Source organism: Panthera uncia, chromosome B1, assembly GCF_023721935.1.
Source record: "Panthera uncia isolate 11264 chromosome B1, Puncia_PCG_1.0, whole genome shotgun sequence".
NCBI lineage: Eukaryota > Metazoa > Chordata > Mammalia > Carnivora > Felidae > Panthera > Panthera uncia.
Window position 1 is genome coordinate 121,016,220 of NC_064811.1, and position 19,265 is coordinate 121,035,484.

The window sequence follows — 19,265 nt, forward strand, 5'->3', positions numbered from 1 at the left end:
TCTACTCTTGATTTTGTGGTACAACAGGTTAAGAGTACTCCCCGTCCCGAACCTCGCTGCTCCCACAAAGAATATGGGGTACTTGTTTGGGAAACTTGGGGCTTGAAGTTCTGACCAAAAAAAAACAAATAAACCATGACCTTTTATTTATTAGACAAGGCAAAATCTTAAAATTTTTTAGGGGTGCTATATTTTGGGGGAGAACAAGCATTGAGAGGTAAAATGTACAAATTCCTGCATCAGCAAAAAGTAGGGATTGAATGAAATCCTCAGCAACACGGATGAAATTTTCAACCATCATTAACAACATTCTCAGTTTTTAAAGAATCTGCTTGGCGTTGAATGCCTTGGTAACCATCTTCTTAATACTGCTTTTCCTGGGCCCTATCTTCAAGGAACTCACGTTGTAAAATTGTCAAGTAGAGAAACTCACACCCAGGAATGTCCATACTAAAGGAACCCTAGGGAAGGCAGGGGAAACAATCTTACCACTCACGGATGATTAAGGGGCGGGAGAGAAGCAGCGATGTTTGGTTTGCGATGCCACGGTTCTTACATGTTTTCTCTCTCCTGCGTTTGGACTGGCCTTCCTAACAGAGAGACACGATACATGTAATAGGTTAACGGAGGTGTTAGAAAATGCAGGAACAATCCCTACTCCTGCTCAAGAATGAGGTCTTGGCAACTTCACTCCCAGTTCCGTGCAGAAAGTAACCTCAGTGGAAGGGCAAGGGCTAACAACCAGGCCATTTTTCTCCAGCTTCAGGAACCGTGTAATTCCCCCAGCAAGGTTGGCTCGTCTGAAGACTCAGAAAGTGATCAGTACTCCGTTTATAGCCTGGGAGGACCGTTCTCATCACTGAGCTGAGTCGGAAAACCCAGTCCCAGAGCTGGAGGCCTGCAGCTTCGTTTAGTTAAAGACTTTGAGGTAAGAGTGGGCCCGGTAAGATCTAGACCTTAACGACTGGCTTTTTCAGACACTTCCCTGGGCTTCAAACACCCTCCATCCCTCGATTTTTTTCCCTCTTAAATTGGAAACAGGAACAAAAGTTATCGGTATAATCATTACATAAAATCATTTTTTTAAGAGTAAATACCTGGAGCCACCCTTCTCTACAAGAACCACAGAAATGGTGCTGTGGCCCCCACAGCTGCAGGCTCCAGCATCAACGGGCCGGTCCCCTCTATCTGGAGCCCCGGGCGGGGAGGGTCGCAGGGGCGTGAGAAAGGCTTTTTTGTATTCAGAGCAATAGCCCAGAAGAGCCGCAACCTTCCACGGCCAGGCTTTCCTCCGCAGCGGGCGCCGCGGGGAAGCAAACGCGCCCGGGCCGTGGGACACGCGGCGGTGATTCCGGGGACGCCGGCTGGGAGCTGGGGGCGGGGAATGCCGCGGCTTTTCCAGCCCCTGCTCTCCCGGGAGGAGCCTCGCGGCCTCCACGCCCCGCCCACGCCCCGCCCCTCTGTCCGCCGCGGACTTCCTCTCCCCCTCCCCCTGCCCCCCCCCCCCCCACGCTCCTCCCTCCCGCAGCTCCGCACGTCCCGTCCGCCTCCCGCTCTCTCCGGCGCCGCGCGCTGGAGGCGGGGCCCAGGCGCGGCTGGCGTGGCGGCGGCGCAAAGTCCCTGCGCGCGGGAAGGAGCCAGACGCGGTCCAGGGCCGCAAAGCGTCCCAACGGCTCGTGTTCTTTGAGGGCAAGCGGAACAGTGTGGTTACGAAAGTAGCTACTTCCTACCCCTTGCTGCCCACCTCCCGCCCCGCCCTCTGCCCCCTCCTCCATTTACTTCCATTTACCCAGACCGTCCTTCACATGATTGCTGTTGAATAGAAAAGGTAATTCATTTAAAGTGGCACCACCACCCCTACCCCCCCCCCCCCCCCCCCCCCCCCCCGCCCGCCTCAACTCCTAGTGGTTATTTTTGTTCTTTAACCCGGGTTAGGCTAAATACATTCCCGGGAAGCCATCTGGTCTGGTTCCCGGGATCCCTTCGTATGGTTTCCATTAAGCTCGCCAAACCGTGCATTGAAAATGTAGCCTTGGAGCCACTCAGGAACCTCCAGGATTTTTGCTTTTGCCAACCTCGTTTAGAGAATCTCAGGCAGAGGGAGGTAAAGGCCTCTGTTTAAGTTCTGAGTCAGGTACCCAATGTTCTGGCCTATGTTGTAATTAATATGCTTGACTACTCCAAGAAAATACAACTCTCCATGTCAATTGGCATCATTCCTTCCTTCCTTCATTCATTCAGTATTTGTTTACCAGATGCAAGGCATTGCTTATTAGAGTTCTGTTTTAATTCTAAAACTCTATGTTAACGGCTTTACAGATGAGGTTACAAAATAACCTGGCCACAGAAATTCAGTTCGAACAGCAGCATTTGTGCGGTTGGGTCTACACCTTTTCTTCTGTTGTCTCCCATTTCTCTATCCCCCACAGACAAAAAACAAATACTGGCTTGTGGGAACATATTCCCTTACACATGGATTGGGGTTTATGGTCCAAGAAAAAAGGAAACAGATTCATACATAGTGTTATAACTGCAAAGTTCCTTAGAATTCATCACAAATAAGCCTGTCAGTTTATTGAGGAGACTCTGAAAGTGTAGAGAAGGTCACTCGGCTTTCAGTACTGTGGCCTAATTTGAGGAAGAGACAGAGACATCAAGTGCCTTCTCATACACTGCACAAAGGACTTTGATCAAACTCAATTCAGTTGTAGTACATCCTCTCTCTTGCCCTTCACTCCGCAGTCCCTTCTCTGTCCCACTCTGGATCTTGCCTGGGGAGGGAGGTGTTACAGCCCTTTCTTCCTTCCCCTAGCCTACGCCTCACTCCCTTCTTTCTCTTTTTCTTCCCTTGCTATCTCCACCACCACCCCCAACCCCTGACCATGAGATTTTATTTGGGTTTTTAAAATGAAACCAGGTGCTGCATAAAACAAAAGCAAAGTAATAACAAGGAAAGACTATCCAATGCCTAAGGAATGTGCTGAGTTTTATGACTCAGGCTGTCCTGGCAAAGAACTCCGACTTACATGGAGAGGTGGGTGGCACAGAGCACGGACCATACATGGCAGCCCTGGCCTCCCCAGATAGGCACGGTCAAGGCAGCCTGTGACTCATTTTCATAAAACCAGAGACTCTTGTTCCTTGTGGAGCAAGACTTCCTGGAGGCTAGAGCCAAATGATCTTCAACTTTTCCCTACGGGGCCACTTCAGCCTGACATAGCAGGGGCCACCTTGATGTTTGCAGGGGAAAGGAGCCTGGGCAGAAGGCCATCCCTGGGAAAGAAACAGGCTTGCTGGACTTGGGCAAGGGTTTTGGTGCACTGAAGTGATGAGTAACACGTATGCTGCAAAGAGACATGAAAAATTGGCTTGTATTGTACTGGAGACAATGGCTTATGAGCTCCAGGTGACAGGACTGCCCCAGTGCCTTGGAAGAGGAGAGTGTGGCAGAGGTGCTGGGAGCCCAAAGGGTGTTTGCTCTTTGCAGTGGTGGGTGGTGAAGAGCGCAGGAACAGCTAGTCCGATTCTGGCGCCATTTCTGGGGGGGGGGGGGCTATTGCTAATGCAATCGAGAGTAAGTAAGGGCAGGAGTGGGGGTCTCTACATAAACACTCCAGAGACACCCAGGCACACATGCTCACATTCTGAGAATTCTTTGCACATGAGCATAGGAATGGGGTGAGGTGTACATTTTTTCTGTTACTAAGAGACAGGCTGAGAGAGCTGAGAACGCGAAGGAGAATGTCTCTCCCAGCAGAGGTGGTGGGAGGGGTCTGAACTTGGGTGACAAGGATCTGTTTGTGCCTCCTTCATTGCACAGGCCTGGGTAGAACAGGACTGATAGTGTTCTTCTGGTTTCTGCCCACCTCAGAGGAGGCTGTCCCTTTTTGAATGAGAATGAATCTTGACTGGCATAAATGAGATCTTCGTGCAGCAGCCTCTTGGAATGGGGCCTTATTTTTCCTTTTCTTCTTTCCCTTTCCATGGAATACCCGTTGAAAAGCTACAGTGACTATTCCATAATTGCAGGAAAAGCTCTGCTCAACTTTTTCATTAAAGTCTACTTACCTGGAAAAATAAAGTCTTTTAAGGACCATGACTTCATAAATATTTATAGTGTGAACAGGCGTCACTCTGGTCCTGTAGGAGAATGGGCTCATTCAGTTTTATTTATGATGTGACACTCGGGTGAGTGACATCCGTCATCTGGGTCGGTCCTACACTCTGTTCCACTGAAGCATGTTTATGGAGTGATTATGCCTGCAAATATTTGCTATATTTAGTCCCTCTCCTCCCCTAACCCCCTCTTAGCCTTTTAAACTCCCCAAACCAGCAAAAAGCCAAGCTTATGGTCTAGGGAAGATTTGAACCCTAATGACAAGGCACAGGGGCTGGAACAAATGCTATAGAAGCATTTGACGAGCTGCGAGGCAATTTGAGTGGGAGCAATGGTGGTTATTATAGCATTTATACACTGTGGTGTTTTTGTTGGGCCTGTATCTAGCAGGTGAGAGCTCTCAGCTGGGCATTTGACAGGTGATGGGCACAAGCCTGGGTGATGAACGCAGATGGGTACTTATGAAACTTTCTTTCCTGGGGAGCTTTCTCTGGACAGGCTCTCATAGCCCTCAAATCTGTCACTGTGCACCCTGGGGATCTGGGGGCAGGGGACAGTGTGAACTCTGTGGCCTCCCCTGGGTCACGGTTTCTGGTGAAACCCGAGGCTGTCCCCTCTCAGCCACACCTGGCTCCTGGCTGTGGGGTAGCAGCTGCCCTTCTTCAGCTGGGGAGGAGGGAGGGCCACCTTTGGCTTCTAGTTTTACAGCTACACATGCCCTGACCTAGGCATTCCAGGCTGGACCCAGGCCTGCTCCTGGGCTCAGTGCTTGCCTGGGATCGGCTTGGCCACCTATTGTTTATCCTGGGAAGGGCCAGGTCTTGGCACAGAGGCCTGAACTGTTGCCAGCATTTTATTTTTAGAGACAGGAAAATGTTTGCTTTTTGGCAGCTTCTTTTTTTTTTTTCTTTTCTTTTTTTTTTGGCACACACCGGGACGGCACAAAAAAAGTTCAAGTGAGAGATTCCAAGCCTTAAATTCATGGCATGTGACATAGGCAATAGTACCATGAACCTCTCAACAGAAGCCTTTGTGGAGCCTAAGGCTTTCCATTAGCAGGCCTCTTGTGCGGAGTGGGTCCTGCCTGTTCCCTCCCCCCACACCCGCCGGCAGCAAGAGGTCTCTAGTCCATAGACCCCCCAAACTGGACATTTGATGAGTCCTTTTGCAATGTGTCAGCTGGTCTGAGATTTTGTAGTTCTTACCTCCATTCATTTCCTTCTCTACCAATTCATAATGCAGTCCAACTTGGTAGACAGAGGAAGAAAAACAATCAGCCCGCTAAATCTGATGTTTATCTCCCCTCCTCAGACCCACTGTCATTGTCATCATGATGCTTGGGGCAAAGCATCCAGCTTCCATGGCAAGAAGGGCATTACTACACTTGGAGAGTGCATTTCCAACTTTCATTGAAAATTATTATTTGTCCCAACATTGTCCCTCTTAAAACATATTTTCTAGGTCCTGGGATTCTAATTACTGACAATTTATCTGAAAGCACTATGTAAACTGTAAGACATCGGGCAATGGTAAAATGGAATGAAAACAAAAAACCAGAAGCAGACCCATAAATACAGGGAACAAACTGGTTGTTGTCAGAAGGAAGGGGGGGTGAGAGGAGGGGCGAAATAGGTGAAGAGGATTCAGAGGTACAAACTTCCCGATAGAAAATAAGTCACGGAGATGCAAAGTACAGCATAGGGAATATAGTCAATAATACTGTAATAACATTATGTGGTGACAGACGGTGATTACACTTACCGTAGTGACTCCTGAGTAATGTATAGAATTGCTGAGTCACGATGTTGTTTACACCTGACACTGATATAACATTGCATATCAATTATACTTCCATAATAAAATTTTTTAAAAAAGAAGAAGTTGAATTGCGTTTTCTACCTTCCTTTCTCCCCAACCTTTTCAAAAATTACTTTCTTTTTCATTGAAGAATGGTTGACACACAATGTTAGTTTCAGGTGTGCAGCATAGTGATTTGACAAATCTGGATGTTATGCAATGATCATCACAAGTATAGCTACCATCTGTCACCATACAACCCTATTGCAACATCCTTGACTATATTCCCTTTCATCCCTGTGATTTATTCATTCCATAACTGGAAGCCTGTGCCTCCTCACCCCTTCACACGTTTTGTCCACCTTCCTCCTCCCTCTGTGGCAACTACCACACACACACACACACACACACCCTTTTAATTACAAAAATAAAACACACGTACATTTGGGGCATTTGGGGCTCAGTTGGTAGAGCAAGCAACTCTTGATCTCGGGGTTGTGAGTTCAAGCCCCATGGTCGGTGCAGAGTTTACTTTGAAAAAATAAACATGAATATATTCTTCTTTGCCACTTGATTACCTTTCATTTTTCTTTTTGCTGGAGTACATCCTCTGGTAGGTTCCTTTTGCTCTCTCTCTTTTCTCTGCCAGAAAGTGTCTGTGGATAAAACATTTTTCTGAGGGCTTGTGTGTCTGAGAATATATTTTCATCTCTCTCTTGAGTGTTAGAGTTGTTATACAACTCTAAGTTTGAATTTACTTTTCCTGAACATTTCTAAGCTATTGTTCCATTGTTTTCTTGAAACTTCCATGGTTGATCTGAATTTCACTCCATTGTAGGTAATTTATCTGAATCCTATTTTACCTTTTAGGACTTTTTTTCACCTTAATGTTCTGGAGTTTTAGTATAATATCTGTATGTGTCAGTTTATTTTTAAAATTTGTCCTCCTTAAGACTGATAGGCTCTTTCAATCTGAGGGCTCCAGTCTTTCTTTAGTTCTAAGATGTGGGGTGGTGAGGAAAAAAGCCAGAAAAGTTATAGTGATCTATACGAAAGTGCCAGGGAGTGGAGAAAAGGAACTAGGTGGTCTGAGTATTGGGAGGAATTTTAAGGGGTTCTAAAGAGAGGGAGAAGAGTAATATTTGGAGGGATTCATTGTCAGTAAGGTAAGGAAAATGTCCTCAGAAGAGTTTTTAAGATCTGTGGATGTACATCAAGACTATATTCCCCTCTTTGGTGTTTTAGGGAGAGGCTAACACTTGAATTGCTGTTTGTTACATTTTTTTCTGTGGGAATGTTTTTTCTGTGATCTGTGGCTGAGACTGAACCACGGACTGCCTTGGATTAATTAGTTATAGAAACAATTATTATTATTCTTATTAAGCAAGTATTTTCTTTCACTCTTTCTCTCATTCTCCCTCTCCTCTCAACTTCCCCTCCTGGTCCAGGCTGCAGGTTCTTCTTTTACATAATGAAGAAATGGAATTACATGCTCTGAGGTCCAGCCACTTCTCTATGACTCTCATTCCCTCTCTCTTACTCATCTTTCATTTACCTACCCAAACATTCTTTTTTAATGGCTAATAGCTCATAAGAAGCATAGACAAATAGTTTGTTCATTCATTTCTGTAATCTAATTAGTCACTAAATGAGCTGTCGTGAGTAGACTATAGATTTGGACAGAGAAGATGGGATGTGACCAAGCTTATAGCAGGTCAGGACTCCTGGCTTAAGATCTGGCGTGTGAAGTTTTGCCAACCTCCCCAGAAGCAACTACTCTATCCTGAGGAATTTCTTCCATAGATTGTCTCAGTCCACCCACTGGAGTTGATATGTGGCAAAGGGGAGAGATATGGGAAAGTCTCCACTTACAACAGCATCTCTGAGCAGACAAAGGCCAAAGATGGCAACAAAATTAAATTATTCTTTGGGACACCTGGGTGGATCCATTGGTTAAGCGTCTGACTCTTGGTTCTGGCTCAGGTCATGATCTCACGGTTCGAATCGGGCTCCACACTGACAGCACGGAGCTTGCCTGAGATTTTCTCTCTCTCCCTCTCTCTCTCTCTCTGCCCCTCCTCTGCTCTCTCTGTCTCTCAAAATAAATAAACTTACAAAAAACTTTAAAAAATTAAATTATTCTTCTTGAAACCTAATCATTGAATCAGTTTTTATTTTTACTATGTGCATGTTTTACCCTTTAAACAGTACTAAAACTTGTTATTAAACTTTTACAAGTATGAGGAATATAGGAGTAATCATTGAGGGTCCAAATTCTCCTAGGAGATTTGGATTGCATGAGGGCTATTTCTTCCACTTCTAAATATACACATTAAAGTGTTTGATAGGAAGAGGCAGTAAACATATGCAGCCTTTATAATTTGAATTACTCACTCTCCAAACTCAACAGTAATTAGGGCTTGAGCAGCTACAGGCCCAACACCCCTGACAAATACTGAGCTGGTCGATAGATGCTATTCTTCTCATTAGACTTTGAGACATGCCTAAGTAGGAATGCAGTATATCATATTAATACCATTTTGATGTGTAATGTGGCTCTTTTCAGATGACTTCCTACATAGCGATTGAACTTTGGTAAGTGGATGCCTGGTGGTCTTGGGTAGGATCAAGATGGGAATGAACTTTCAAGTGCTGAAACTCTATCAAGGTCAAACTCTGCTGACCCTCCCCATTCTAGACGGAGGAATTTGTTCTGTGGATTCTCTAGGTTCAGCCATTGGAGCTGATGTAGGACCTGGAGGAAAGATTTTTTTTTTTTTAATTTGGTGTTTATTTATTTCGAGAGAGAGAGAGATACAGAGTCTGATGAGGGACTCAAAATCACAAACCGTGAGATCATGACCTGAGCTGAAATCGAATCAGATGTTCAACTGAGTGAGCCACCCAGGTGCTCTGTGGACACAGAGGAGAGAATTTTGGAAAAGGGAAAAAGGATTGATGTTCAACCAACAATAGCATCTCTGAGGGCAGAAGATGCACTCAGAATTAAGTTCAGGAATCCTTTGAAAATGTAGGGCAGCCAGGTGAGACCGGTTCACTTGGACCCTGAAGGAGATCAGGTGTTTCTTCCAGTTGCCATCAACATTTCTTCTTTTCTGGAATGCAAGGTTTCCTCTACTTTGTGTGTGACCAGTGCTCCGTGCATCTCCAGAGAGGGTGTATGCTTTCCATGTCATAGATACTCCTGCCCTTCTGCGAAGAGTGTGACAGTGTGAGGTTTTTAAAAACTGTTTTACAAAAGAAACTTGTATTTACTTTATAATCGCATAATGTTGTACAGTATTTAAAATTTTTGGTTCATCTCTAACTGATCGTGGCTCCTGACTCTTTAGCTGTCCTACGTTGTCCTTCAGCTTCTGTCTAGACTTTCTGTTCAGCAGTAAATGCTGTATACATTTGTATGTAAATACTCTTCTGGAATTAGGTGCCTAAGGAAAGAGTCCATTTTTAAAGGGAGAGAACCTGAAATAATAACCACTCCTTTTTTTTGAAAATGTAGGTTTTCATATAACAACATTTGTAAAAGCAGGCCCACCTCTCAAGAAACACATGACAAGTATCTAGCAGATGTCATTACTGCAAAGCATTCCCCTCAAAACCCTTCAATTTTCACTTCCTCTGGGTTTGCTGCTTTAATGGCAGAGCCCGGCATGGTGACACCCTCTGCTTCTCAAAGTGTGGTCTGCGAGGCTCTGCCAGATGGTCTCCTTCAGAATAAATGCTTTCAATATGATAACGTTTATATTTGTGTTTCTGGCATGAATTAACAATTTTGTCATGATACTTAATAAATAACAGATTATTTCATTTCAATCTCATAGAATCCGGTACCTTTCTTTCCATTATGTCTGATGAGGGTGACTTTTTTTTTTTTCCTGTTGGTAGGATGACAGCAAGCTGGGGCAGAAGAATTGAGCTGTAGCTCTTCTTCCCTAGCTGAAGCGGTGTGCAGCCTAGAAGGGTTTGAGATCCATTGCTCTTACAAAGGTCGGGTTTGCACAACATTAGAAAGGGACAGTTAGTTAGGGCTCCAACATGAACAACCTCTGTAAGCTTCAAGATTTACCCCCTGGGCCTAATATTCTGGAATTTGGTGACTAAGTCTGTGCTCTCTGGCCACATCCATCATGGTTTGGTTTTTTTTTTTGTTTTTTGTTGTTTTTTTTTAGAGACCTATCATATTCCTTTCTAAGCCTTCATCTTTCCACACAGAAATCCTTATTTTATAGTTCTGGCAACAGTAGAGGGGATTTGGAGGGTGACTTTCCATCTCTTGGTCATCTTTTTTTGCATTTCTCTAGACTCTCGTAGTTAGAAGAACTGCTACTAAATTTTATTCATGCAGTCCGTTTCCTGCGGATGTCTGTGGCTAACAGAAACTGGTCCAGGCAGACACAGCAACAGGAGGCATGGTGTGAACACAGACTTCATGCACTTCAAAGGATGAGTTACATCAAAAGCGGTATGGAAAATTGGTTTGGAGAGTGGCTAGGGATTGTAATGTCAGTAGCTTACGCTTCTCTCTTTGAAGACAAGTGAAGTTAGGAAAGGGAAAAGAGTAGATTTCCTTGAGAGAAAAGGGAAGATTGGGCATCTTTTGGCAAGGGGTAGGCATGCATGATTTTTTTTTTTTTTCCCCACTACCAAACTCACTACAAGAGCAGACTTTTCTCCTCGTGACTGGATCCTCACCATCAATTCATTCTTTAACCTGTAAGAATTTGGTTTCCATTCCCAACCTGTCTCTGAAACTACATCCTCAAAGACCGTCAATGGCCATCAAATTGGAAAAGACTAAAATCCGACTTCACACTACTCATCCTTTCATCCAATGTCGTATAAAAAATTCTCTCTAACCTTGGATTTCTATAACAATGTTGCGCTTATCGATGACTTCTCTGATGGTTTCTTCTAAGTCTCCTCTGTTGCTTCCTCCTGCTTCTCCACTAAAATTGGAATCTCCCAACATCCTGTCTTTGGCGCTCTGCCGCTGTTTTGTTGTTGCTGTTGCTACCATGATGTTATCATCCTGTCCCCTGGCTCCACCTCTCATCTTTGTGTCTGCAAGTCTGATCATGAACTTTATTCTGAGCTGTGGAATAAATTTGTACAGTCTTTCCCACACAAAAATGTCCTATTCAGACAGGAAACCATTGCAAAGACACCTGGCAAGGATGCTAAGGACCTGCACCGGGACGTTCAGAGTGGAAAGACAGGATAGATTCATGAAATACTCGGCAGATAAAATAAGCACAACTCTGATGGATCGACTGTCCAAAGAAAGGGAGGAAGAGACAGAAGGAGAGAGATAGAAGGGGGCAAAGTTGAGCGCAGGTGTTGTAGCTTGGATCACTTGGAGGTTGGTGTGCCCTTTACTGAGCTGAGGAATACATGGTTAAGGGGCAGGTCTGAGGGAGAAGACAATGGCTTCCCTTTAGGACATTCTGAATATACCACATATCTCTGCCTTTTTGTCATTCGAGTCTTCCTTTTGTAGTGCTGTTAGAATTATCTGCCTAAAACAAAGGTCAGATTATGCCATTCTCCTCCTCAATTTTTTTTTTTTTTTTTAGTGCTTATTAACTGCGGAGTTGTTTAGACATTCTGTCTCCTTAACAAGGGGTTTGAAGCCCTGCACAAGCTGGCTTTGTTTGATTTCATTATAATCTCCTAGCACAACAGAACCCACCATGCAATTTCTCACCTTCTTGCCTTTTCTCAAGCTGTTCTTTCAATCTGGACTGCACTCCCCACTTTTTCTGCTTAGAAAATTCCACTCATCGTTTAGATTGCAGTTTGTATGGGATTATATCCTTCATAAAGCCACCTCTCACCCTGGTTGGAATTAGTATCTCTTTATTCAACTTTTCCGCAGCAATTTATGTGTATTTTTCCTGGTATTATAATGCATTTGCTCAAATATGCATTTCTTCTACTGGTTGATAAAACTCTTTAAAGCTGGGGAAAGTATCTTATTTGTCTCTGTTTCATACCAGCTGCTTGCACATGACTTCCCACATATTTGTTGCTTATTAAATAATGAATGAAAAGCAGAGAAACAGAATGGAAGAGGAGTCAGGGGGAGAAGTGATTGGTAGGATAGGCTTGGGCTTGCTTTAGAATATGGCCAACTGGGATAGGCACTTTGTGTGTGAAGAATAAGTGTGGGGAATAATAATGAGGGAGGCAATGAATTCTGGGTAATATGAGGGACTCATATTTAAAGACAGGATCTTATGACACAAAATCATGTATGTACACAATTTAGCCTTACTCAGAGGCAGACAAGCCAAAGTGTAAACTCCTTCATCAGCAGGAAATTATTACTCTGCCCATTTAAAAAGATACATGGCCTCTTTGTGTAACCAAGACTCCTGTATATTTAGCTATTGCTGCTGCTGTCCATTGTCTGATGCCATAGAGAGACGGGACCTTGACTGATAGTGTGGTGATGACTGCTATGCCCATTTAGTTAATTGTAGAAAAAGAAGGGCAGGAAGATATGCTGATTAATGGGATTTCCTTGACTCTTAATTATTCTTTTCATATGTTACCCTTTCATCAACCTGCATTTATTTTCAGCAGCACAAAGGAAAAATGAAAAAAAATATTTTAATAAGGTGAATCCCAGAATAATAAAATTCCTGACCTTCTTTCTGGATTCTTTCACACAAATACACACATCTTTTATGTTTATGTCTATATTATGTATGTATTGTATGCATTCTTTATATATATTTTCTATGTAGCTGTGTAACTCTCCATCATCAGTCCATGCTTAGCCCAAACCTCTGTTAGCAGGAGGACTGCTAGTTGTGGGTTAGAAATAGAAACAGAGATGACCCATATCCTGACTATTTCTATCTTCAATCAGCTGTTTTCCTTGAGGACAGATACTTCCCCGCTTAGCACCAGGTTTCTGAGGGAAACCTGTGTACACGAACAATGCCAGGTAAACCAAATGTAACCATTTTATTTCTCTCTGAGGTCTGGCTGCCAATCCCTTTGCTGGACCCCGGTTCATGGTAGGTTGGTACGTATGAGAGATACCAGGGGATGCCTTTTGCTTGGGCTTGGGGCTGGCCTCAGAAGCCTGGGGGATGGCTCCTCTCTTCTGGCCTCACTTGGGCTCTCACGTGGCTCCCCCAGGTCAAGGAGGCTCTCTGAGGTGGGAGGCAGCCAATGTCCTTGTCAAGTGACTTTCCCCTAATGGAGTCCTAGAAGAGCTCAATTCCTTCACAGACATCAAAAAGCAAACCCCAAAGGGCAGACTCTAGAGAGACTCTATTGTATGGAGCCTTCACCTTCTTCTTATGTGCCACCCCTTCCATTCCGTAGCATCATGACCCAATACTGTCTGTCTTTGGCTCTGCCCAATTTCAGTGTGGGGAAAGGAGAAGGGCTTTGAGCTAACTCAGTAGGTTGGATATGTGCCCAACATTGGTTTAGAGGCTAAAGTGATGGCAACATTCTTGCTGAAGATGATGATTTCATTGGATACCTATGGTTCCCCATCTCACAAATCCACCTTCTTAAGCCAACCTTTGCAATAGTAACCAGCTGTGGTCAGATGCAATTGACAGCACTTGCCCTTGGCTTCACCAGGCGCCTCTCACATTCTGCACCATTGGCTTCTTTGCCACCTTTGTGGCTGCCTGTGGGAACCTATGCAGACATTCTAAATCATGGGTAAACCTGGAAGTGCAAGGCAGTTAACTCTCTGGGGCTATTCCAGCCCCTTCTTTTTTCTGTCCCTTGGGCTGTCAATTCTGAGATACATTGATACAGCTTCTCATGAGAGTTTCTGGAAGGATTGCATCCTACTTGTTCACAGCAATGACCAGCTGGTCAATACACCCCGGGGGTTGGCTTTCCCTTCTTACTTGCTTCACTCTTTATGGTTCTCCACTTTTGTTTCTAGAATTGCTTCCCAAAATAAATCTCAGGGTTCTGCTTTTTAGGGGGACCTAGAAAATAGATTGGCGATGGGAGTGGGGGGGTGTGTCACTACAAATGCTGATCATACCCATTGCATGTAGAATGTTATGGCATTCTATTTGAAGTGGGACATAAGAGGACAGGGGGCTTGTTGGTTCTTTATAAGACACACTGAAAAGTGTGGACCACCAATTAGGAATTTCAGTTAAAATAAAAATAAGAGTACGCTGAGGCCAAGTGATGGCATCTCCTGTCTAGAAATTTTTAAGATCGAAAAGACACTCACCATTCTGGAATGGTTTGGCTGGAGCCCTACATTCAGGCCAGAGGATGGAGATAAATTTCCCTCGTCCTAGACCAGTGGCTAGACCCAGACTCTTGGCTTTAATTGTCTGATGACAGGGATAGATCAGTTATTTTCCTGTGTTTCTGTAAACACGTGGAGACTTTCCATCCAATGGAAGTGACCGGGAACTTTCTTAATGTGTTTAGAGTTTTGGGGCTGAGAATCTTTTTTTAAACAAGTAGAAAAATAAGCATATTTAGTATATTCTTTCATTGTATTAAGACTAAAATGTCTTTTTACTTGTTAAAAGCAACTGTTTGCCTTTCTACAGAAAACATTTGAAATGTGGCAGGTGGTGGCAGAGGGCTCAGAGGTCACAGTTGTGCTAGTTACCTGGACTAGGTTTAAAACAGTGGGGAGTGGGGTGGGAGGACGGGGTGAAGTTAGAGAAATGAAGACAGCCCGGCAAACACTTTCCATCCCCATCTAGTTACCCCCTAACCCATCTAACCAGATTAAGTACCCACAGTTTGGTAACATAATGTTTAAGCCACCCTCAAGATGATGGCAGGCTATATAAGCATGATGATTTAGTGTTTAATCAGAAGAGAAAAGTTTTAGACCTCTCAAACTGAAGACAGCAGAACAATATTTTTAGCCACTTTTTTTTTTCTCCCACGAGTCTGTTGTAGTTTGAAAATGTTGAGATGTCATTTTTGCTATAACTGCCTTTCAAGGATTCTGCTTTGTGACCACTTTGTTTCCAAAGGCTGATTTTTGCTTATTTAGAGAGTGATAGAATCATAGTTTATTATACGATATCTGTTAGGGGGTAGGAGTGTTACAGATCACCCAATTTAACCTATAGCTTAGGCCTCCAATTCAGGTGATCCGACTCCACGGTAATGGCCCTCAGGGTTGGAAAACACTATCTGTAATCTAGCTATTTGCACTAACTAGGGTAGAAAGCTACCTGTTAGGGATTGGCATAGGGGAAAATAAGTTTGAAGTGTGAATTGAGGTGGAATCCGCTCTAGGTCAATAATTCGACTGAAAACTAAGGACTAACGAACGAATACTTATCCTCTTATCAAAACAGAATTCCAAAGGGATACAGCAGTTGACTCTCTTTTTCCCCTTTGCAGCTCTGACCAGTGTGAGCAACATTTGCATTTCCTCTTTTATAGATCCAGCGATCAAGAAAGAATTTATCAATAGATCTGCTACCTCATAAAGAAGAGGTCTTGGTTGATGACTTGAGTCCATTCAGAGCTTGGACAGGGGAAGATTGTGCACCTTAGTCCCCACAGTCACCGCACTTTATTTACCCCAGGCGCTGCTTTTTGGATACCTGCTTTGTTACTTAACGGTAGTTATTTGCAAAATAAACCTCATTTTGTGTAGGACTTTTCTGTTTTGAGACAGTGGTGTAAGTAAGAATGTTGGCTGGGGTCTCTTGAATATTTGTGGTTGGTGGCTCCTTAGAATGGAGTCCAAATCCCCAAGGGCATTATTTTGTCCTGTGATTTTGCTCACAGGGCGCAAAGGATTCCAGTTCTACGTTGTCTGTCTTCTGGAAGCGGGATGCAGTCACTCAGCCGCTGTCCTCTTCCTTCCCCCCTCCCCTTTTGTACGTGAAGAGCTCCTCTTGGGTCTCCTTCCTCCCCAAGGACCGAAAACAGTGGGGTGATCTGAGTTCTGTTTCAGCAACTAATGGGATGTGTCCTCTCCTTCAAATAGTTCACAAGCCCCACATGATCTTTGGCAGGTGGGGGTTCTAATATGATTAATCTGTGGGGAAGGAGGTACATGTGCTCATCAGACCTTGAGATTTCTTCCTGTGCCCCTGTCTGTGACCAGCACTGGGGCTCTGTTAAATTGTCAGGGACTTTTTGGTGGCCAAAAAAGAGAGCCAATCAGCCATAGACACATTATAGAAAACATGGCCTTGAGTCTTAAAGTATATTTATTTAACATGACAGTAGGAAATGTATGATTTCAGATTAAATTCAAGTAGGGGGCCACAATACTGGCTTGGAGCTGCCCACGTGCACATGCAGCATTCTACGTAAGCGAAGATGTTAGAGGCTGTGGTCTGTTCCGTCACAGATGGCTCCGATCCCAATCATTCCTCAGTCACTGGAAGCCCATTAGTGGAAGACGATTATGAAACTGATGATTATTTTCTTGTATTTCTGGCTTTTCTCAACCACAGGGAAAATGTGAGGTAGGTGTGGGATCTAAGAAAAAAAATATGTGTACAAAATGAGAAGCCACCCTGGCCTATAGTGCTAGCAAAAGGCAAAGAAGTCTGACTTATTTTAATATTTTCAGTAAATATCAGCTGCCTGCAAACAAAACTGATATTGAATAAACTGAGAGAACTTGATTCAATTCCCTAAAAATAGCTTTTGGACGAAAAACTGAAGGCGAAAATAGTGTCTGATTAGTAACTGGTCATTTTCAAAGTGGCTTCTCCTACATTATCTCATTTTTATGAAAAGTAAATTTGACCTTTTTAAATGCTAGAGTGAAGCAGTTCATAATTTCTTACAAGGAGCAAAGGACATTACATTTGTAAGCATGCAAGCTGTGAACTGGATAGAACATTTTCTTTTGCTGCTTGTATTTTTGATCAACCATCATCGATTCATAGGGAAGATCTCTAATGCACAGAACTTTAAAATGGATTTCAAAAAATTATTGTTTCAACTTAGTGTGCGTTTCATCTTTTTTTTTTTTTTGTCTCAGTTTCTTTCTCTGGTACCTTCCTTTGAATGGTGAACTATTACTTGCATTTCGATAGATTATTATTTAGCTTGCAAAATAGACTATTTCCCCCCTCATTAAAATCTCATAGTTGCCAAACTTCATTAGGAGAAATGGAATTATTCATCTGCTTCCCCCCTGCCCTTTGGCTATGGGGTCAGTAAAATGATGTTAAGCACGAGAGGGTAAGGCTGGTGAACACTTTTAAATGTCACTACGTAATTTCAGGAAGGAGCCGGCCTGCAACTGTACTGAATGATGGATATGCTTTCAGCCTTAATGTCTATTAATGACTTACAAAATGACAGTTTGCATTATCACCATCGCTGTTCAAAACTTGCATTTTGCTATAGCTGTAACTAGAAGGGGACATTTCCTGAACTTATTTAAAATACGCTGAAAAGTTAAAATGGGAACAAAACAAGACAAATAAAACCCTGTGACTAATAAGTAGTCAAGGATGGCAACCAAGGAGAGAAAAAAAAAAAAAGAAACAAAGAGTATAGCCAACCTTTTTTTTTTGTTTAATTAGAGTATATTATACTTCCAAACTGGATACACTAGAAATTGGCAATGCAACATAAGATGCAAAGAAATATACCAGTTACTGTCAAAATGACCCTGTACAGCCTTGTAATGCAAAAAGCTTTATACAATACAAATTTTCAGTAATGTACACAAACCTTGACAGTATGATCATCTGAACATAATATGAAGAATTAAAAAAAGGATAGAAGAAAGTGCTGAGAATGCTAACTGCAGTACTATATGGAAAAATAAGCTAGCTTTCATTGAAGAATGCATAGTGAAAACAGAATTGAAGTTAGTTGGCAGGTGAATTTCTCAAAGACGTTAGTGTTTTACACGGAAAGGATATCTATGGAATAATCCTTCCCTGAGTATCAAACTGCAAACCAAATTCGAGGGTATATATTATCTCGGTGGAGTCTGAAAAATGCTGTAGATCTTTCTTTATTAATAACAATAATAATAATATAAAAAGTCAAACAAACTCCAAACACACCTTTTCTCACTCAGAAAACTTTTATAATTTACCAGAAAGATTGATGACTCTTTCCAAAGTGCTAAAAAAGTTGCCCAATTACATTAAGCATAACTAAGTCATTCAAATACAAGTTCAGTGGCAAGCAGTGAAATGCATGGCATTTGAGCAGTAAACATCTCCTTCCAACATCCCTCTCAATCTTGAAAGTATCAGCCTAGGACCTCATATTGCACAAGTGGCATGCTGTAAAACCTGTAGTCCTAAATGTAGGGGCCACCCTTTCAGGTTTTTAACCTGCTGGTGCTTATGTGTGATTCACCTTTTCTGCCAGCCTCAATGGGATCACCGTGGCCCTCTATTCTGTCATCACTGAACTTGTAATTTTGAAAGCACATTATTAGCCAAGTGGCACATTCTCCATTATATGGGGATAAAGACAAGACTTAAAAAAAAAAACCAACCCACCCATAAGCCCAGTATTCTTGGAGTGTATTGTCCATAACTGTCTATAGTGTCTTTTACCGAGACATTGACATGGCGAGGTTGAACGACATTTCTAACATAGCCAAGAACAAATGTCTCTGCTGGAGAATGACCGAGGGTTCGGGAGCTTCCTGCCCTAGCTGGCTCAGCCTCCCTGCCCCTGGGGACATCTCCTTAGTGTAAACAGGTTTTCCAGGGCTGGACGACTGGCGAAGAGAAGTGTATCACACCTGCTCGGTCTGGGGGAAGGAGGATGGTATGGGGGTGGGGGAGTCCATGGTGTGGACAGATGGTACAGTCTTCTGGCTTCCTGTAGAACTGTACCAAGTTCGAGGGGGCTTTCAGTGAAGCAAACTGACTAGAGGAAGAAAATTAGGGATGTTTTTATTTTCCCCTGGTGAAACAGATGAAAAGAAAAACCCCAACTCTAGGATAACACGTGATGGAAAACAGCAACGCAGTAAGAAGGCATTCCTCTTGTACACCAGTTCGTCAATAGATAAATAATATATAAACTTTTATATTCCAATCTTTCCATTATTATACAAAGGACATTTCTTCCTGCTCTTTCAGCCTGTTTCATACTGGAAATTCTGTTGTCTTAAAAATACAAGCAATTAACATATTCTGCCAAAGATTCTTTTTTTTCTTGTTAAATCACCCTTTACTTTTTTAGGATTAGCAAAGGGCTCTGCAACCAATCCACATCTGCTTCTTGCTGCAATAAAGTGCTGCACATAAGTTGCCATTTTAATGACCACAAGATAAAAGCTTTAAATAAGGATAAAGTTAGCCTCCTAGCAGGTTACATCTACCAGGCGTTAACAAAATGGAATACAGAATTATTA

General features: G+C 43.1%; 1 long non-coding RNA gene across 1 annotated transcript; it reads left to right on the forward strand.

Moving 5' to 3' along the window:
- The first annotated feature begins 1,612 nt into the window (after positions 1 to 1,612).
- On the forward strand, positions 1,613 to 15,565 carry LOC125923137 (uncharacterized). Its single transcript, XR_007457916.1, has 2 exons — positions 1,613 to 1,828; positions 15,347 to 15,565. It is a non-coding gene; the product is annotated as an uncharacterized LOC125923137 (long non-coding RNA).
- The last annotated feature ends 3,700 nt before the right edge of the window (positions 15,566 to 19,265 follow it).